Source organism: Mixophyes fleayi, chromosome 5 (assembly GCF_038048845.1).
Source record: "Mixophyes fleayi isolate aMixFle1 chromosome 5, aMixFle1.hap1, whole genome shotgun sequence".
Lineage (NCBI taxonomy): Eukaryota > Metazoa > Chordata > Amphibia > Anura > Limnodynastidae > Mixophyes > Mixophyes fleayi.
In genome coordinates, this window is record NC_134406.1 from 229,545,969 (window position 1) to 229,568,746 (window position 22,778).

Sequence of the window (22,778 nt, forward strand, 5' to 3'; positions counted from 1 at the left end):
AACAGCAAATTCTCAGGAAATTATGCAACTCTATATGCACCCTTTTACAGATCCTGAGCCTCTGGTTCCAGTTTGTCATCAAGTGGAGGCCCGGGCATAGAAAGACCATTTGCAGACACCCTTGTTTAATTTTGCAAAATAATATATTATAGCGAAAGGACGGGCATAAACAAAAGGGAAAGGGGGTTATACAACAATTGGCTGCTCCCATCTGCTTTATAAAACAACTGTTGACTTTGGCCCACTCATTTCCTTGGGATGGACACCTGGGATGGAATAAAACTGTGGATACGATCACAAGAATTTAGCAGGTGAATTAGCTAGAGAGAATTTATTAACTACCCAACAGGCACAAGAGCGGTGTATAATTGCAATGCTTGTGCACGTGTCTTTTCGCCAGGTGATGTTGCTGTTGTTATTCACACAGAGGAGTAAACTAAGTGGAATAGTAGCCTTGAAGTGATCAGCAAAGTATAGTTAATTACAAAATAATCTCAACCTGACACTCAGAGAGGGAAACAGATTTACCATATAAATTTAATAAAAGCCTGGAAAGAGCAGGGAACTTTATTTATACACCTTGGGAGGCTGACATTGATCTTGCTCGTCAGGTACTTCTAAGCCCACAGTCGGTGTATGAGGAGCCCTGTGAACAAATTTTTACTCTGGAGAAAAACAGCTCCTTAAGGGGCCTATTTATCAAAGATCTCTCCCCTCTAATTTAGAGGTAAATCCCCGAAAACAGCAGTTTTCGGGGACTTACCACTAAATTACTATGTATTATTGCAGCATCGCAGCAGAAATCTCAGATATCTGCTGCTTTGCTTCTCTCATCGGTTTACTGAGCACTCCCCATAACAGTGTATGGGAAGTGCTCAGTAACGCTATGTATCAATGACTGATACTTAGTTTTCAATCATGGTAATGTACGCCATCTGAAGCTGGCGTACATTACCATAATTGAAAAGTTTCACTGAAAACAGCGCTGCTCTGACGAGCAGGGCTGCACAGCGCATGTGTGGAGGGATCATGTGATCCCTCCACACTTGCCTCAGGTTCCGTCAGACAGGGATCTCTGTGCGCATGCCCGAGTTTACTGGTCGGCGCATGCGCACAGGGATTGAAGGAGGGCCGAGCAGTACCACAGAGTGAGAAGAAGAGAAGACTTCAGTGACAAGTAAGTGTTAATCTTCACAGGAGCAGCCGTTTTTCGGAACGGCTGTTCCTGTGTTGATTTTTTAATACATATGATAAACTTTTCAATCCGCATCTATGCGATGAGGATTGAAAAGTTTCATTCATATTATGCGGTCATTGGTAAATAGACCCCTAAAAGTCCTGGGGGTAAATGTATCAATATGCGGGTTGTTCAACACCCGCGTGTTCAGCCTCTTCCGCGATTAAATTTCAAGCGGCGCTGCATTGTAAAGGGTTAACTTCCCTTTACAATGCAGCGCCGCTTGAAATTTAATCGCGGAAGAGGCTGAACACGCGGGTGTTGAAGAACCCGCATATTGATACATTTACACCCTGGTGTGTTTCCATACATGTTCTCAGATATGCTGGAGAAGACTGATTTGGTTCAGCGTGACATTGTGGTTCGACCAGGTGTGGAGGTACGTCAAAGGCCATACTGACGGTGACGGAAGTACTCACTTTTTTGTGGATTTCCGTAAGGTAAGGGCGGTTTTTAAATGTAATTTATATCCCATGCCATAGGTGGATGAACTCCCCGATCAGCTTGGGTCAGCCAAATATATTTCTAACTTGAATCTTACAAATGGTTGATGGCAGATCGAGCTGACTGAGGTGACCAAGCGTAAACCAGCGTTTTCTACCACCATAGGTTTACATCACTTTGTGACTATGTCCTTTGGACTTCATGGCACACTTGCACCTTTTCAGCTCCTTATGGACCAAGTCCTACAGCTGCATTAAAATTATGCTGTTGCTTACCTCGGTTATATTGTCATATATAGAGCACATTGGAATACACATGTTAAACTTCTTTGTGCTGTTCTTCAGCCGCTGCGACAGGCATGTTTAAAGGCTAGTCTAAAAAATGTGCCTTTTGGAAAAGAGAGGGGAATATTCGGCATACACTCTGGTTAATAAGGCCGAAGACATAGACATTGCCCTATTCCCAAAGTCAGCAACCAGAATTTCAATATAGAAAGGAACCAGGGGTGAAAGTAACAGGAAATAGGAAGACCTAAAAAGTAATCCATTACTCTGGCACTGGATCAGTGCCAGAGCCTGGGTTGTATAAGCTGCCCAGAAATATATGTTTTAAAAGTTGTGTCCCATTGTTAGACAATGGGCACACACCATTGTGAACCAAAGGCACCTGTCCCAGCTGCAAAGGAAGAGAGCGGGTACAGTGCCCGACACTATTACTTCAAAACTACTACCACAAAAGTTTGTTTCAAATGATAATATTCTTACATTAAGCCTTCGGTCACTCCCTGCCCTAACTTAAACCTACAATCAAAACTTAAATTAACCAGAGTTATCTTTACTGAAACAATCACCGATATTTCAGTCATGTAGTATTTGAATAGTCAAGCAATCTAGCACATGAATTTGTTAGAACAAATAGACAACACGTTATTACATGGAATTTAATATGGCAAAATAGTCACAATAAAATATACAATATAAAATAGAAAAATGAGATACAGTAATTATATGCAAATCAGTTCCTTTGAGGTAAAGGGATAATTTCATGTAATTCTGCTTGCTTGGGAGGAGTGGAAATAATGGACAAATCTTCAATTTTCATGGATTACAATTATATACAGATATATAGCCACAAAGAAAATGTAAACAATATTGTGATGTTCTTTTAGTATGGGGAATATATGCAGACTGAATATTTTCAAACATGATTACCCTGTGACCATTTTGGTACCTGCAGGTGCGCACCCAGGGGGGGTTTCCTGGTCTCCGGAAACCCCTCTCCTGCCTGGGGCACAGACTGGGGTATCGGGGAAATTCAACAGAGGCCCCCGCTACCTAGGGAGGTTGCGTGACCACATCCTGTATTGGGCCAATCAGAGAGTGAGAAGCATGTAGCCAATCGGGAGGCGAGCAGCATGATGCTTACACCCAATCGACGCTCAGGAGGATTCCATTGTGTGGCTGTGTCTTCTGGACTGTTAAAATACCGGAGCGCAGAACGTAGCTGCAGAGTAGTTGTGGCTAACAGGAGGATGCTGTCGCTGGACGTGTGTGGAGGACTACAATGTTCTGCGCTGGTGGTGGAGAGAACCGGAGAGAGTTTATCTATGTGATGATATGTGGTTTATTACAAAAATAAATACATTTCGCAGATTTCTTGGATTAGGCACGGGCAAACCAGCTTTCACATTCCTACTCGCATACTGTGCTTTATGATTCTTCATACATACTGTCTGTCTCTTACATTTAACTCTCTCTCATATTTATGGAAGCATAGTGTCTCTTACATTTATGGATATAATGCCTCCCACATTTCTACAAGTATACTGTGAATATTTTGCACTCAGCATGCACACTGTTTCTCACAATTATGGTGGAAAGCTGGGCTTCCAGTGCTAAAACACACATAGAAGCCAAGTGTAATAGTAAATGTAATTAGGTAAATGACCCTTTTGTGATTTTAAAGCCTGACCAAAAACTCTGAGGTCAGTCGTTCAGCAGGTCAGCTGTAAAACTCATAAAGTGACCGGAGAATTGTGCTTGACATACATAACTATATTTTTATGAGTTGCAAAGAACTTTAAAAAAAGCTATATTAAAAATGTAATTTGCAGTAAAAAAAGAAATGTGCCCAAAAAATTGGGGCTGTACTAAAAAAGGTGCAGCTATAAACAATGTACAGGTGGGGCAATTTATCTGACGGTGCAGACTTTCTCAATTAATATGCGGATCGTGGTAGTCCCTATTAATTTCAGGTGGGGTAGTTTGGTAACTATTTATTAAATGTGAATACTAATTATTTAATATCAGTGTTGTTTTTTGGGGGGAAAATGTTTATATATCAAACGTGAATACTATTTAATGTCGGGGCAGGTTTTTATTAAATGTGAATACTGTTATTGCAATGTCAAGGCTGGGTGCAGGGATGGAGGCCTATTTAACGTAGGTGCTATTGATTTAACGTCGGGGTTGATTTGGGGGAGTGAGACCTAAATGGTTCACTCATTGATAGACTTTCCAAATTTCATGTACCTATCCCTTTTTTCCCCAAACAGGACCCAAACACTCCAGGACAAAAGCAGCAACTGAGCGTAAGACACGAGCAGCAGCAGCAGATAGCGAAACCTGCAAGAACAGGTAGGAGAGAGCAGGACATTCTACAACTGTCCTTATTCTGGTGATGCAGTCCCAATTTTGGTTGACTGTCCTGCTCAGTCAGGATTTTTTCCCCCCTGCAGGGACAGTTGGAAGGTATGTCCCACTTCACACGGCTCTGCTTATGAAGGGGGGGCTGCATGCACATAACAGTAGTGCACACAGCATTGTCGTGTATTTGAATGGGATTGGAAGAGTAGGAGAGAAGACTAGCATGTCTAAAATTATAGCCACGCCCCCATGCATGCTGGTCACACCCACTGGCGATGTGGTGTGGAAACCCCCCTCCTCAAATCCTGCGTTTGCCCCTGACCTGGGTCATAAGATCTGAGCCTAGTTACACACACAGTTTGTTGACACTTCCTTCATAAGTGACAAGACTGACACCATCAAAGATAACATGCAACTCAGATGAGGCAAGCAAAAGGACAGGGGAGAAGTAGTAAAGGTAGATTAACCCCTTATGTACATAATACTTAGAGCAATTAATAACTGGGGAGCATTCATATTGTCACGAGCCGTGGCGGTACTCACAGCCGCCGCGGCTTACTTCTGGCTCCCTCTGCCGTCACCTTGATGACCGGGACGTCATTTCCCCTTCCTGTCCGGCCATCGCCAAGGCAACGGCCGGACGCCTCTCGCATAGCGCTGCGTTCCGGCAGTGTTGGAAGCCGGGCGCATGCGCGAAAACGGGCACAGCCTGTGGGCTAATTAATACAGGGGGCTGAAGTTACAGGCATTAGCCTGCAACTGTGTGTGTCTGTCAGGGACTAGCCCTGATTGGTCTGGCTCTATATTGCTGATTAGTCTGCATGGGTGCATGCAAGCTCTGATTGGGCCATCTGTGTATTTAAGGCAATGAGGTCTGCTGCCTCATTGCCGGTTATAGCTTCTGTTGCCAGTCTGCTGACCTGCTCTGTGCCTTGTTCCTGTCTGTTGGAAATTCTACTGATTACCCGTGTATGACCCCTTACCTGGTTTTGGACCCTGCCTGTGTTTCTCGTGACCTTGACCTCTGGCTTGAATACCGACCTCCCTGTCTGCTCGTGACCCCTGACCTTGGCTTGTTTATCGGATCTGCTATCTGCTGCCGGCCCTTGACCTCTGCTTGGACTCCACTCCGCTTGCCTGGGTTCTCCCCAGCCGGTACACACTTCACGACCCTCTGTCAGTCTGCAGCCCAGCCTGTCCCCACCATCAGGGGCTCCAGGGAACACCTGACTGGTAGAGTAGACTCCGGGTTGTGTTGTGCCGGCCGGAGGGGTTCCTAACATTATAACCGGCCAAAACACGTACCGAAGACGAGGTTGGAATGGATGGAAGCGGAACTACACCATCTCCGGCGCAAGCCCTAGCAGGCCATGTTGAGTCCCTGTACCAAATGATCCAGGGATTGTCTGAACGTTTGTCCGTTCAGGAAGAAGTTGCAAAAACCTCACAACCCACTCCGAGTTCCACCTGTGAACCTAAAATGAATTTGCCGGATCGGTTCTCTGGAAATAGATCCCTGTTCTGGAATTTCAGGGAGAGCTGCAAGCTCTATTTTCGGTTGAGACCCCGCTCCTCCGGTTCAGAGCAGCAAAGAGTCGGGATTATCATTTCCCTCCTACAGGGTGACCCCCAGTCCTGGGCCTTTTTCTTTCCACAGACCAGTCCTGCCATGCAGTCAGTAGACGCTTTCTTCGAGGCATTAGGTCTACTATATGATGACCCAGATCGAATGGCCTCCACTGAAGCTCATCTACGGGCCTTGAAACAAGGCCGGCGGTCGGCAGAGGAACTCTGCGCTGAATTTCGTAGATGGTTACCTGACAGTGGATGGAATGACCCTGCCTTACATAGTCAGTTTCGTCTAGGCCTGTCGGAACAGATTAAAGACTCTTTGGTGCAATACCTGACTCCTACCTCATTGGAGGATCTGATGCACCTCGCCATTAAAATCGACAGAAGAATTAAGGAACGTAAGTCTGAGAAGGAGGCATCTTCTCTTCCATCTGCCTTGATTCCTGTTTTCACGGATGGTGAGGAGCCTATGCAATTAGGAGCGTATCGTCTCTCCCCTGAGGAAAGAGACAGGAGGCGGTCACAAGGCCTATGTCTCTATTGTGGCACTAAAGGCCACTTCTCCTGTTCCTGCCCTAATAAGCCGGGAAAAGAGCATGCCTAGGGAATGAGGGGAAAGTTCACCTAGGTCTGCAATTTGTTTCCCCGAAAAATGCTATATTGATCCCTGCACAGCTCACGTTCAGTGCTCGTTCAGTGGACCTGTCGGCCTTCATTGACAGTGGAGCTGCAGGCAACTTCCTCGACATCGGGTTTGCCCGCTCTGCTGGAATTCCAATGGTGAAGCTCAAATCTGCTATTACTGTATGTGGCTTAGATGGAAGTCCATTGCCTGGTGGCAAGATTACCTGGGAGACCCCGCTACTACAGTTGAACATCGGAGCTCTCCATTCAGAGTCAATAACCTTCTTCCTTATCGACTGTCCGTCGGTTCCCCTGATCCTGGGCCACCCATGGCTTTCCCGTCATAACCCTGTCATGGATTGGGTAAAAGGAAAAATTGTCCAGTGGAGCTCTTATTGTACACAGTCTTGCTTGTCACTCCCTCTGCGTGTGATTCAGTCTATTCCGGAACAGCTTCCCTCACAATATCATGAGTTCTGGGATGTGTTCTCCAAGAAGGCTGCTGATACTTTACCACCACACCGTGACTTCGACTGTGCCATCGAGCTTATTCCTGGTTCCAAGTTACCTAAGGGACGCTTGTACTCCCTCTCTGGTCCAGAGACCAAATCCATACAGGAATACATTGATGAAAACCTGGAGAAAGGCTTCATCAGGCCATCTAAATCTCCTGTAGGAGCGGGATGCTTCTTTGTATCCAAAAAGAACGGAGGACTAAGACCCTGTATTGACTACTGGGGATTGAATCTCATCACAATCAAGAACACCTATCCCCTTCCTCTCATCTTAGTATTATTTGATCAATTAGGAGGTGCTACTGTCTTTACCAAAATCAACCTTTGTGGAGCGTATAACCTCATCCGTATCAAAGGAGGAGATGAGTGGAAGACAGCATTCAATACGCACTCTGGCCACTACGAGTATCTGGTCATGCCGTTTGGTCTTAGCAATGCACCTGCAGTATTCCAGGACTTGATCAATGAAGTTCTTCGGGAGTTCCTTGGTTGTTTCGTAGTCGTCTATTTAGATGATATCCTCATCTATTCTAGATCTTTATCTGCACATCAGGATCACGTCAAACAGGTTCTACGAAGATTGCGAGAGAACCACCTTTACGCCAAGCTGGAAAAGTGTGAGTTCGAGGTGCAGAAGGTATCCTTTTTAGGTTACATAATCTCTTCCTAGGGATTCTCCATGGATCCAACTATGGTTAAGGCTATCTTGGATTGGGTGCAACCAAACAATCTTAAGGCGGTGCAGAGATTCCTGGGCTTCGCCAACTATTATAGAAGGTTCATTAGTGGCTTTGCTGACATTGTGGCTCCCATTGTCGCCCTGACTCGCAAAGGAATGGATCCGACTAATTGGTCGCCCCAAGCAGTAGCCTCATTCGAAAGTCTAAAAAAAGCCTTTGTGTCTGCTCAGGTCCTTAGACACCCGGATCCAGCTAAGGCATTTGTTCTTGAGGTCGACGCCTCTGATGTCGGTGTCGGTGCTATCCTATCACAGAAGGATCCTTATACTAATCATCTACACCCATGTGCCTATTTCTCTCGTAAGTTCTCTTCAGCAGAAGCCAACTATGATGTCGGTAATAGGGAACTATTGGCAATCAAATGGGCCTTCGAGGAGTGGCGGCATTGGCTGGAGGGTGCTTCACATCAGATCTCTGTTATTACCGACCACAAGAACTTACAGTATATTCAATCAGCCAAACGCCTAAATCCCAGACAGGCCCGTTGATCGTTATTCTTTACCCGGTTTAATTTCCTGATCACCTACCGACCAGGTTCCAAAAATGTCCGGGCAGATGCTCTGTCCAGAAGTTTTTGGGCACACTACGTTCCAGTTATAAACCCAGAGCCTATTATTCCTCCTTCCATAATCCATGTCGGGTTAACCCAAGATCTGAGTATCACACTTCAGAGGTTCCAGAGATTAGCCCCTGATACTACTCCGGAGCAATGTCTCTTTGTTCCAGTCCATTTAAGGAAGGCGGTTCTTGCAGAGGCGCATAATAGTAGGACTGCTGGACACCCTGGAATTCACAAGACACTAGAAATCCTTTCCTGTATGGTCTGGTGGCCATCGTTGTCTGCTGACATCAAGAGTCATGTCCTCTCATGCGAGGTTTGTGCCAGAAACAAAATCCCCAGGTTCCTTTGGCCATTCCTGCAAAACCATGGACACACTTGTCCATGGACTTTATAGTTGATCTGCCACCCTCTGCAGGACACAATTCCATTTGGGTTGTGGTAGACCGGTTCAGCAAAATGTCACATTTCATACCGTTAACCAGACTTCCTACTGCTCGAGATTTGGCCGATTTATTCATCCAACATATTTTCCGTCTCCATGGACTCCCTACTGACATCGCCTCTGATCGGGGTTCTCAGTTCATAGCACAATTCTGGAAATCCTTATGTACCCTTCTCGGAATCAAGGTCAGTTTGTCATCCACATACCACCCTCAGTCAAATGGGCAAACTGAAAGGGTTAACCAGTCTTTAGAGAAGTTTTTACGATGCTACACATCGGAGTTCCATGACAACTGGTCCTCCATGTTACCCTGGGCGGAATTTGCCTGTAATAATTCCTGTCACTCATCTACCAAAACCTCTCCGTTTTTCTGCAATTATGGTTTTCACCCCAGATCTAACTCCTTGTACTCACTCAAGTCTGTTGGTACCCAGGAGATCCGCTCCACTGCCAGGGATCTCAGAGTTATCACCTGCTCCCTCAAGGTGGGCCAGAAAGTGTGGCTATCTACAAAAAATATTAGGCTAAGACAGCCTTGCAAGAAGTTGGGACCTAAGTTCATCGGTCCTTTCCTTATCATCAAGCAGATGAATTCTGTCGCATTTAGGTTAAAAATTCCGGGCTCGTTGAGAATTCCCAACACATTTCATTGTTCTCTATTGAAGCCAGTACTATATCCAACTCAAACCCACTCTTCAAGTTTGTCTGGGAGAAATTCAAGCAAGTCACAAAGATACGTTGTTCAGAAAATCCTTGATTCTAAAAAGGTGCAAGGGCAGGTGCACTTCCTTGTGCAGTGGAGGAATCGTGGGTTAGAAGAGTGGTCTTGGATTCCCCGGAGACAACTCCATGCTCCTAAACAGCTGAAGGAGTTCTTCAGGCAATTTCCAAGAAAACCTGGGTGTCGGGGTTCCTTAACCCCTCCTCAAGGGGGGGGGGGTACTGTCACGAGCCGCGGTGGTACTCACAGCCGCCGCGGCTCGCTTCTGGCTCCCTCTGGCGTCCCGGCCGTCATTTTGACGACCGGGACGTCATTTCCCCTTCCTGTCCCTCTCGCATAGCGCTGCGTCCCGGCAGTGTTGGAAGCCAGGCGCATGTGCGAAAATGGGCACAGCCTGTGGGCTAATTAATACAGGGGGCTGAAGTTACAGGCATTAGCCTGCAACTGTGTGTGTCTGTCAGGGACTAGCCCTGATTGGTCTGGCTCTATATTGCTGATTAGTCTGCAGGGGTGCATGCAAGCTCTGATTGGGCCATCTGTGTATTTAAGGCAATGAGGTCTGCTGCCTCATTGCCGGTTATAGCTTCTGTTGCCAGTCTGCTGACCTGCTCTGTGCCTTGTTCCTGTCTGTTGGAAATTCTACTGATTACCCGTGTATGACCCCTTGCCTGGTTTTGGACCCTGCCTGTGTTTCTCGTGACCTTGACCTCTGGCTTGAATACTTGAATACCGACCTCCCTGTCTGCTCGTGACCCCTGACCTCGGCTTGTTTATCGGATCTGCTATCTGCTGCCGGCCCTTGACCTCTGCTTGGACTCCACTCCGCTTGCTGGGTTCTCCCCAGCCGGTACACACTTCACGACCCTCTGTCAGTCTGCAGCCCAGCCTGTCCCCACCATCAGGGGCTCCAGTGAACACATGACTGGCAGAGTAGAATCCGGTTTGTGTTGTGCCGGCCGGAGGGGTTCCTAACACATATGCTTATGTTTTTATTTATTTATCTCATGTTTAGGCCTTAAACATGACAGTGAATTTTCCCATTAAACACAAATCATTAAAAAAGAAACCACAAAGCATACTTTGAAATAAATAACACACCTTTTTCATGCTATAATTCTCTAAGGTCTATGCTTGCCATAGATATGATGGAAATGTGGCTGTTAAATTATACATTTTTCTGAAATGAACCTTATCTGATGAGATTAGGGTCCTCTATACAGAAGCCTTTGAAGGCTGGAGGGCCCTCCACTTCTTTCACTCACTTTCATAGACCATCACAGGCTGCCTCGAAAGTTAGCTGATTGGACCAACAATGAGAGCAGCATTTCTAACTGTTCAATGCAGCCTATCTACTTTCAAACTTCTCCTAGCTGTTATGCCTGGAGAATGAATCATTCCTACTAGCATGTGAACAATGGAGCTTATGTACCATGGACACTCACAGTTCCACTAGTTGTTTAGTGGGAGGACTTTAACAACAAGATTTTTTCTTTAACTAGTCATTCAATGAGTAGTTATAGTTCAATGTTTCCAGTATTATTTTTTTATTTGAATCGGTTGAAAAAGAAGAGTCACCATTATATAGTTACATATTCTTACAGTTTGATTTGATGTATTTATTTATTTGATCCCATCCTTCTTCACCTGCATTACAGCTTAATTTAAATATTACAACTTTATTGCTGTTGTCTATGAATTCTATTTTGCAAATGAACACACATTATTAAGAGTGCAAATATGAAAAAAGTAACTCAGTGTGAGGCAACTAATAGAAACAAAATAGTGCTCTGAGGAAACTTAAGAGTCACAGCTTTCAAACCAGCAATAACTTCTGGTAATATGGGTCCTGAGGCAGCAGCAGTCAACATTGCTTAAAAAAAACCTCCCTTATGGTGTACTCATTAATTAACTGTACTGTTTGTTGATTTTAGATTGATTCACTGTGTTCTCAGGAGAGTATTTTTGGAATCTGTATAATGGCATTATGCAGAATTTCATCTTCAGGTCTTAAATTCCCAGACTGGTGTTTTGCTGGGACATATAGAAGATGAAGAGGAAACCAGGATGTGTTAGATAAATATGGTAATCAAAATATTTTAAAATTCAGATGTAATTTTTGAAGGTTCTCCCCATAGAGTGAAAAAATTACCTGAAGCAAAGTCTGACTGACAGGCACAGTTTAGCAAACAGAGAACAACAAATGGTATGCAAAACAGAAAAAGAAGTGTTTGTTGCTAATTACCCAAGAAATAATTGTAATTAAGCTGTTTACCAAACATCGAAATATAAGTTAGGGTCCCTTAAGTAAAGATATTTTTTGTTTAAACTTTTCTCACCTTTAATTTTGTCCAAAGCAGCAAATGTTTTAGGTTACTGAAAATAAATGTTTTAATGAAATTGCTCACCTTGCACTACAATTCTATGTAGATTAGAGAATTATATTGATAAAAGAAGCAGCACACACCCATCTGCTCTTTGTATTAAAGCAGGACATCACCAAGAAATACTTCCTGATTCAACTGTGCACTCTAAACTATAGGGATGGAGGGAATGAGTAGTACTATGGCAAAGAGTACTTATACATCATCATCATTTATTTATATAGCGCCACTGATTCCACAGCACTGTACAGAGAACTCATTCACATCAGTCCCTGCCCCATGGGAGCTTACAGTCTAAATTCCCTAACATACATACACACACACACACACACACACACACACACACACACACACACACACACACACACACACACACACACACACACACACACACAGATAGAGAAACTAGGGTCAATTTTGTTAGCAGCCAATTAACCTACTAGTATGTTTTAGGAGTGTGGGAGGAAACTGGAGCACCTGGAGGAAACCCACGCAAACACAGGGAGAACATACAAACTCCACACAGATAAGGCCATGGTTTGGAATTGAACTCATGACCCAAACGCTGTGAGGCAGAAGTGCTAACCACTGTGCTGCCCGTATATATATAATAATACACACATCGTATGAATGTATAAATGATCAGTTTCTGACCTGTTGGTAGATCTAATAATGGTTGCAGTGACAATATCCATCTTTAAGAGTGTACATTACTGATTTACATGTTGTTTTAAATAGTTATTTACGGCGCAGGAAAGGAGCCCTTTTAGTTTCCATATCAGACATCAGAATGAGTAAGAACACCACAGCTTTTCAGGCCCCCACTTCTTGATGCTAATGAAATTTTATGAGATTATTATTAGAACCTTAAAAAGAAAGATTGCCTACTGACACTAAAGCATTTGAGAATAGCTAATTAAAAAGTTAAAATACAGCCCTCTGAACCCATGTTTTTGGGACCTAAGGCTAATTTGGCAATACACACTTGCCACATTTAATATCCGTGAATTTTACACATTAGCCCCTGGTGCCCTGTGCACTAGAACAAGTAGTGATACCATGCATTATATCATACTTTATAATAGAAGTAGACCCCACAAATTGTAGCAGTACTATGATCCCGCACAATATACCAGTACAAGAACCTCAAAACTCATTTCTGCAAATTGTTAGTGTACAATAAAGAAATTATTCTTTGCTGGCTTGAGTACAATTCTGAAGAACATTGTCTGGTGACCTGGGTAAAATACAAAGTCTATTGACTGGTGGTTATTATTTAATGCACAGCCCATAACCTGGTAACTAGTATTCCTTGCAAAGCCTGGTGTTGGAGGTAAGCCTTGTTTTACCAGACAAACACATCATTGTATATTGATGGGTGTGCAACAGTGAGAAAAAAATCTTGCATTTATCAGTAATTTAGAAGAATCCATAATGGAAAAAGATTTGGGAGTGCTCCTAGACAGTATACTTAGCAATAGTGCTCAATGTCAAGCAGCAGCTGCAAGGGCAAACAAAGTATTGGCATGCATAAAAAGGGGCATAGATGCAAGGGAAGACAGTGTAATTTTGCCACTGCATAAATCGTTGGTAAGACCTCATCTTGAATATACAGTACAGTTCTTGGCACCACTTTATAAAAAAGATAATTTGGAACTGGAAAGGGTTCAGAAATCGGCGACAAAATTGATAAAGGTTATGGAGTCATTAATTTATGAGGAAAGGTTATGGAGTCATTAATTTATGAGGAAAGGTTAGCCAGTTTAGGCATGTTTACATTAGCAAAGAGGCATCTAAGAGGAGATATGATTACTATTTACAAATACATTAAGGGTCAATATAGAGAACTTCATGGAAACTTTTTACCCCAAGGACTATACACAGGACATGCGGTCACCCCCTAAGGTTAGAGCAGAAGTAATGTCACAACCAGCAAAGGAAGGTTTTTTTTTACAGTAAGGGCAGTCAAGATATAGAATTCATTGTCAGGGAAGGTTGTGATGGCAGATTCAATAGATATGTTTAAGAAAGGGTTAGACAATTTTTTAGCTGAAAAGTGTACCCAGGGATATGACTGGTAATTAAAATGAATTGATAGTAGTGGATATATGGTAAAAATAGGACTGCAATAGGTCTGGGCAGATTTTCACAATTGAAACAGATTGGCGGGTACTTACTCTGGATCAATTTCAAATATAAGTGCAGGCTTTGGAGATCCAGAATAGGTGAACTTGATGTACTGGTGTCTTTTTTCAACCTCATCAACTATGTTACTATGTTACTATGTAGTTCCTTTAAATTCCAGCCAGAGGCTGGAAATCCCTCAGAATGAATTATAATATAAAGTTTTCAGTAAAAATGATGAACTAATTTTATTAATGAAGTGGAACTGAAAGCCCAAGTCTGGGATTTCAGTCGCACATGCGCAGTTCCTGTTAGACTGACTCGTAAGTTAAGCCTTATCGAGGCAGCTGGGTATCACTCAGCTGCCTTTGTAAAATTTTAATAATACATAATGGCAATAGGTGATTTTCTATTGCTGTGATAAGCCCCCTATGTCACTAATGCCATATATAAATGATTTGCTAGTAGATGAGTTCTTATGTTTTCAGAATGTTGGGAGGTACAGTTTGTCAAATGAATCAGTATAGAGTGTTTGTAACTGCCAACCCTGCAGTGTAACTTGTAGTCCCCTACTCTCCTGGAACGTCTGGGTGACTCCTGAATTTCAGGCACCCTCCTGGAATCCAACTACTTCGCTAGTGAAGTAGTTGGGATGAGGAGCTAGCAGACGTGAATTGTGTCATCATGGCCACTGTGCAATGCAGAGTCATTATGAAGCAATCCAGTGTGTGCGTGGGAACAAACAGGAAAGCACTCTCACAAATTCTAGCTAAAGACCTACTAATGGATGTAAGAGGTAGACACAAAGTGAATGGACAAGAGGAATAAGGTAGAGAGGACTCTGTCTGTGAGAGCTTACATTCCAGAGGGAATGGGTGAATGGAGACAGTAGTAGCCAATGGAACACAAGTGGCACGTGGTGGATGGAGTGACTATGAGGGTCAAGGTATGTAAGAGTGAAAAGGTGGGTTTTCAGGAAGGGTTTGAAAGACTATAGGGGAGAGTGTGATAGGACACAGATGGAAGTTTCATAGGTGGGGAGCATTGCAGGAGACGGAAGTGAAAGGAGGTATTGAGGGGGGAAGAAAGACCAAGGTCAGAGATGGAGTGGTGTGGTCAAGTAGGGGTGTATCAAGATCAGAGAAGTAAAAGCTGGGAATGATAGTGAGGACTATCATCATCATTTATTTATTTATATAGCGCCAGCAAATTCCGTAGTGCTTTACAATGGGGAACAAACACAGTAATAAACCAATCCTGCGTAATACAGACAGACATAGTGGTAGGAGGGCCCTGCCCACAAGCTTTCAATCTATGGGACAATGGAAGTTTTATGAATTTAAGTTCTAACTATTGCATATGGTCATGCAAGATTGCAAAGTAAAAAAAGTGCTTGGTGGGCTGTATGATTCAGTCACACAGCAATGTTGGGCAAATGTTTGTTGTCTAGTGTGAACTGTGTAATAGGGTAACCTAGGGAAGTTAAGAAGGTGGTTGAGGAATATTATAAGTTTTCCACAAGTTTTGTTTTTTCAGAGAGCACTTGAAGGTTTGAAGAGTAGAGGAAAGTCTTATTTTGCGAGGGAGGGAATTCCATAAATTGGGTACAGCCTGAAAAAAGTCCTATAACCGGGAATGGGAGCAGATAATGAGTGCAGATGAGAGACTAAGATGTTGTGTAGAATGGAGTTGTCCAGTTGGGAGATATTTTGAGACAAGTGAGGAGATGTATGTTGGTGTAGTTGTTGATGGCCTTGTAGGTTAGTAGAAGTATTTTATATTAGATGCAGTAAAAAACAGGTAACCAATGTAGAGACTGACAGAGTGGATCATCAGAGGAAGAACAATTTGCTGAAAAAATCATTCTAGCTGTTGCGTTCAAAATAGATTGTAGAGGAGAGAGTCTGATTACATGAAGACCAGTAAGGAGGGAATTACAATAGTCAATGTGGAAGATGATGAATGTATGATTTAAAGTTTTTGCAGTGTCTTGTGTGAGATATGTACGTATTCTGGAAATGTTTTTTTTAGATGTATGTAACATGATTTAGATATAGAGTCGATGTGGGGAAAAAGATAGTTCTGAGTCAAGGATAACGCCTTGGCAAAAGTTCCGTAGGTGGAAAGCACTGCAGGAGAAGTCTTGGAGATGGAATTGAGAGGCGGTAATGAGAGGGGAAGAGAGACCAAGGTTAGAGGTGGAGTGGTCAAGTAGGGGTATAGTGCGATAGTGAGGACTATGTAAGTAAGGGTCAGTAGCTTAAACTGGATTCTTGACATGATGGGGAGCAAGTGAAGAGATTTAGAGAGGGGTACAGCTGATGAGAAGGAATGATTAAACTAGGTGCAACATTCAGGAAGTAAAGTAGAAGGGAAAGGCAGGTGAGAGGAAGACCAGTGAGGAGTTGATTACAGTAGTCAAGATGGGAAATGATGTGTGAGTAGACCTGTGTTTAGTTACTTCCTCAGTGACGTGTGGGTGATTTTGGCAATGTTGTGGAGAAGGAGGCGACAGGACTGGTAGAGGAACTCAATACGGGGAACGAGTCAAGGATAACACCAAGGCAGCTGGCATGGGCAACAGAGGAGGAGGGTGTCGTTGTCAACTGTGAGGGAGATGTGGGAAGGGGTAATGACATTAGTTGCATGTATTTAATGTGCCATATGGCATCCATGCTTATTATTGTAGTTGTGCTAATAACACAGTGGGCGCACTTGGCCTATGCCTTAGACACTACTCAGCTGTACAAGCCATGTACCTAACATTAAGGGTTATATTTACTAAACTGTGGGTTTGAAATAGTAGAGATGTTGTCTATAGCAACCAATCAGATTCTAGCTGTCATTTTGTAGAATGTACTAAATAAATGATAACTAGAATCTGATTGGTTACTATAGGCAATATCTCCACCTTTTCAAACCCGCAGTTTAGTAAATATACCACTAAATCATGCTATGAAATGTGCATCTTGTCCTATAATCCATGTGTTTCTCAGCATAAATGGGCACATTAATGCAAATATAGGAACATGACGTCAAAAAGCATCATTTGCGCTGCAGGTCCACAGTTTTGCACTTTCATAAAAACACTAAATGGAAGATGTAGCAGGAGATAGAGAAATAGTTAATGGAGGAAGTACAATTACTTGTAATTTTTCCTGGAGAGATGGTCCAGAAACAATGCAAGAGGTTTTAATTTATTACAATTAGGATGCTTAGTACCACATACATGAATTAAAATCTTTTATATTTTAGATAACTAACAAGAAGGACAGGCAGATACAGTTAACTATAAAGAAGATTTTATATTTGTACTGTTTAAGTTCATTAGCATGAATACTTTACTTAAATTAGCAAACTATCTCCAAACAAATGACATATTAATGTGCCACTGATTTCTAAATGGGAACGTTCTTTCAATTATCATAAATTTGTACACAAACCTCTTATTACTTTCTGTTCCCCATTAAGTCAATATTCAGCCTTGTCTGGTTGACCACATTTCCATATCCTGTATAATTTTGCTGTATTTCTGCAGAATGTAAATTGGGAAGGCGTTGACCTTATATAGATAATAACTAAATCATGAGTTTTTGTGATTAATTTTCATTAATTTGAAACACTCTGGGACTGATTTCAAGTGCACCTTTGATGTAAAGGTGGTAATTGCACCAAAGGATTCATTAAAGGTTATTTACCACATAAGCGCCTGTTAATACAGTAAGCACATGGATTTGTGTGTCTGCTATGATGCGTATTCTGATGGGAGGAGCTGGGTGGATCAGGGCAGGGTTGTGACAACAATTGTCTGGGACAATCACAAAACTGTGATGGATCCTCTCCATCATAAAGTCATACCTACCATGATATCTGCTCCATCCCCAGTCAGTAGCCTGTAGGACAGAGTAGCAATTGCAATATGAGGAATCTTGCACGTTAGTTTGACTTATATACAGTCATTTTATCCTCATTAGTTTCAAATCATATAACTGGCTGGACAGATTTATTAATAATCCAAATTAAGTACGTACTGTAAACCAATATTTTTTTATAACTAAAACAGGGCCTTTTGGGCTGCCAGGCACCATAATACTTTCATGGACTACTATGGTTATAGTTTGGCTCTAGGATCAGGGCTTCCTAGCTAAATGCAGCCTGCACATGCTTCGTTTTGCAGAAGGGGTAATTTAAATGAGATTTAAGGGGTGGGTGGATGTTTAGTCCACGTTCTCTGGTTAGCAGGTGGTCACAGAGCCTCTTTTCCCCCAGCAGAAGGACATTTTTTATGGGTCCTGAGCAGATTCTGGTAATTGAGAATTGTCCTATACTTTCAATGGGATGTACTTTGTATCATCCAGACATATTTGATGCAGGTGCAGATTTAAATGCACACAAATACCCAAATACATGTGACATATAATAATGACAGTCCTGTTTTCTCTTCTTTCTCCTTATTAATTCAAGTCATGAATGGCTCTTGAATAAGCAGTATTTTAGAAGAAAATTGTAAAAGTTTAAATTAGTTTGGTCCTAGGAACTAGTCAGACTTTGACGTGAATTCTTTGTACTTTCCACCATGTACATTTTCAAGTGCACACACAATACTACGAGTGAAGGGGCTTCCCTGGTCATTTTACAGTTTACTTTGAATACGTTGTCATTTCTTTAAAATATAACTACCTCTATACTGTTATTGTATATTGTACAATGTACTTTACAAATAAAACTAGCTTTAATACCACTTAGAGAGAGACAGAGAGAGAGAGAGAGAGAGAGAGAGAGAGAGAGAACATAATTTATCACCATGTGATTACAATGGAGAAGTCTCTGAATTACTCAGTGGTGCAGACAAAATTAAATGTGGACAGATCCTGAAATTCGGCTGCTCAACAGAAAATGGGTTCTTAAGTTTTTGTGCTTATAATAGATTCCTGAGAATTCAACCAATAATTGTTGATTTCAGTAAACAATTGTTTTGATTCAAATAAAAATGTATTGTTTGCACAATGTGTCTTGCTTCCTAGCTTAAACGATAAATAGTCCAACATTGTTTTTCCATATATATAATCAATAATAAATATTGTACCAAACCATCATGGAAATGGCAGAATACTGGTTCACATTGACAAACTTTGTGCTTTGAATTGTGCTTTGAATCTAGCCTGCAAACACTGATTTTGTTTTACACATTAAGAAGAAATGCCTTTTCCTTTGATCGGTATAATATTGTCTTTCAGCAAGTACAGGCAGATCCCCCTAAAGGGAACAGGAACTCCAGAACGCATGGAGTAGTACAATTTAGAAGCTTCTACAAGTACCTTCCTATGTCATCTACAGGACCGGACTGGCCACCTGGCACTTCTGGCATTTGCAGAAGAGCCGATGGCTGTGTGGGCCGGTCCGGCTCCCAGCACTCACGGGATCTGGTGCTTCAAGTGTCGTGCGGCTGCGCGTTGTGACATCATGATGTGATGCGCAGCCACGTAGGAGCCTTCACAAAGCGCGGTTTAGCTGTGGAGGGCGCAGAGTGAATTCCAGGAGGCTGCTGAAGTAAGTTATATATTTGTATACTTTTTATTTGCATTCCTTTTCGGGGATAGGGAAAATGGTGCTGGGGTGCAGAGGCACTTACTGCATGGGAGGGGAAGGAGAGTAAGTAAAAAGGACCCCGGGGAGTGGGGGGGAATTAGGTAAAAACGACTCCGGTGGCGGGGATTAAGTTAAAATGACTCCAAAGGGGGGGGGGAGAATAAGTAAAAATGACTCTGGGGGGAGGGATTAAGTAATAACAACTCCAGGGGGGGAGGGATTAAGTAAAAACGACTCTGGGGGAGGGAGGTTAAGTAAAAACGACTCTGGGGGAAGGAGGTTAAGTAAAAACGACTCTGGGGGAGGGAGGTTAAGTAAAAACGACTCTGGGGGAGGGAGGTTAAGTGAAAACGACTCCGGGGGAGGGAGGTTAAGTAAAAACGACTCGGGGGGCGGGAGATTAAGTAACAGGGACTCCGGGGGGGGGGGAGGGCGATTAAGTAAAAATGACTTCAGGGGAGGAACTGAGAATGTTTGTGGGGGTGGTTGTACGGGTGAGTGAAAATGTCTGCAGGGGGGAAGAAAATGACTGCAGGGGGGGCAATCTGATACTTGTTCCCAGTCTCTGGACAGGACTCAAGCCGAGGAGCTCTAAATCTCATGAGATTTATTAATCTTGTGAGACTAAGAGCTTCCCTGCTCAATCTACAGGAAGTTCCCACCCTGATGGATATCAGCAGCACCAGCAGCATAGATAAATACAGTGTACTGGGGGTGTCGTAATGTGTCTGGGGGGGGTGTGATGTGGATGGGGAGGGCGTGATAAATGTAATGTTTTATTATAATGTATGTATCAATGCCCCATGTTGACCACGCCCCCAACATAATGTGGCCACGCCTTTGTCACCACTTTGCGGCGACACACAGTTTTTTCCTGTTCATCAACAGAGGTGGGCCTGTATGCTTCAATTGCCAGGGCTGATTTTTAGCCCCAGGCTCTGGTCATCTATATATCTATTTATCCTAATGTCCCCTCTCAGGGGCGTTTCCATCAGATGAAGAGAACAGTGTATCTTCATAAACAAAACCTGACTTTCAATGGTCTTCTCAGTATTGTAATAAATGTATGCTGTGATGTCATGACCTGCCTATAATTCACCCCAGTCCCGGCCTTTTACTGCATATCATGCAATTTAAGTTAAACACATTTTCTTTATAATAAATATATATGTAGATAGGGAATAAGATATCATCTACTGCAGATTATAAAACACTTGCTAGAGATCAAGATGCTGATTGTAATTTTACACAGTACTTATTACTTGTCTATCTGGAACACTATTGAAATATTGAAATGTAATAAAATCCAAGTATTAGTGTTTATTAGCTCAAATTCTATTACACATATAGAGTGGCAGAGGTAATGTTAGGCATTTCCGTAAAAAAATCTCATTTGTATTATTCAGATCATTTTAATATTACTGAATACTATCCACTCTACTTTATGTTATATTATGGGCAGGTTAAACTGTAATAATGGAGGGAAATAAACTACAAATTGAAAGATCAGAATAATATTGTACATTATTAGACTACTTGTATCACTTGAATGGAGAAATGATAAAACACGGCTTGCTCATCTAATTTATTCACAATCAGTACACAGCCATCTGGATTCTCTGCCTTCCTTTGAGATTCACATTTGGTCTATGGCAAGGTTGGAAGGCGATAAGGACCAAAAGTGAAAGACAACAGACAAGGAAGCAATTATTTTTCCCAAATTAGGGACTTGCATATATTTACCAATGAAAAAACTTGGATCATTGTTTTTAATTAATGGCTCTTTCTCAAATTCCAGTTTTTGGCAGCTTTAGCAAGAAAAAGTACAAATCTTGTCTTTCGATGTGAAGTCACATTTTAAAATGAATGTGTAGCACCTCTTAATGGTGACATTCACAATAACATATTACTGTAAAAGAATAAAAAAATACATTTAGAGTAGTTATAATTAGGGATGTGCACCGGCGACTTTTGAGGTCTCGTGTTTTGTGTTTTGGATCCGGATTTTCGTTATTTTTGAGGTTCGGATTTGTCTCGCAAAACACTTGACGAAAGGTCTCGGTTCGGATTTAAGGTATTGGATTCGGATTTTTTTTGAAAAAAACATAAAAAGTTTAAAAATCAAGTTTTTGGGCTTATTTTCACTCCTAGGCTATTATTAACCTCAATAACATTCAATAACAAGCATTTCCACTAATTTACAGTGTATTCTGAACACCTCACAATATAGTTATTAGTCCAAAACGTTGCAACAAGGTATCTTTCTGGACTGCGTAGAGGAGTGGGTCACCACAATATATATTAAAAACCCTGAACTTTTATGATTCGCACCAATAATTGTACCTGGACTGCGTAGAGGAGTGGGTCACCACAATATATTAAAAACCCTGAACTTTTATGAATCGCACCAATAAATGTACCTGGACTGCGTAGAGGAGTGGGTCACCACAATATCTTAAAAACCCTGAACTTTTATGAATCGCACCAATAAATGTACCTGGACTGCGTAGAGGAGTGGGTCACCACAATATATATAATAAGAAAACCATCAACTTGTTTGATTCGCACCAATAAATGTACCTGGACTGCGTAGAGGAGTGGGTCACCACAATATATATAATAAGAAAACCATCAACTTGTTTGATTCGCACCAATAAATGTACCTGGACTGCGTAGAGGAGTGGGCACTGGGCACCACAATAAAATATATAAAAAACCTTCAACAGGTCTGCATTACACTACACATACGGCTGCTCCTCCATCCTCTCCATCATATACATGTTGGAGTTTTAGCATGTGACAACCTCTTGTTTTTGATAATGTCAGTGCATTTTGAATATTTTTCAATTTGCCCCACACCACTGAATGTACTTTATCTATGATACGCATCTATCTATCTTGACTGCGTAGTGTGGTGGCCCCGGTACACAATTTGGTACCGGGGCCACAATAAAATAAATACACCCTCCACGTGTCAGAATTCCACCAAACAAGTATCTGGACTGCGTAGTGGGGTGGCCCCGGTACCCAACTTGATACCGGGGCCACAATACCTCCTCCAAACATGCTACAGACAATTCGTCATTGAGATCCCATTAAGTATGTTAAAGACAGACAGGGTCCAAGTGTTATTAGTTGACTTTGTAAAGAAAAAAACTGTCCCTGTTGCACATAGTCGTGCA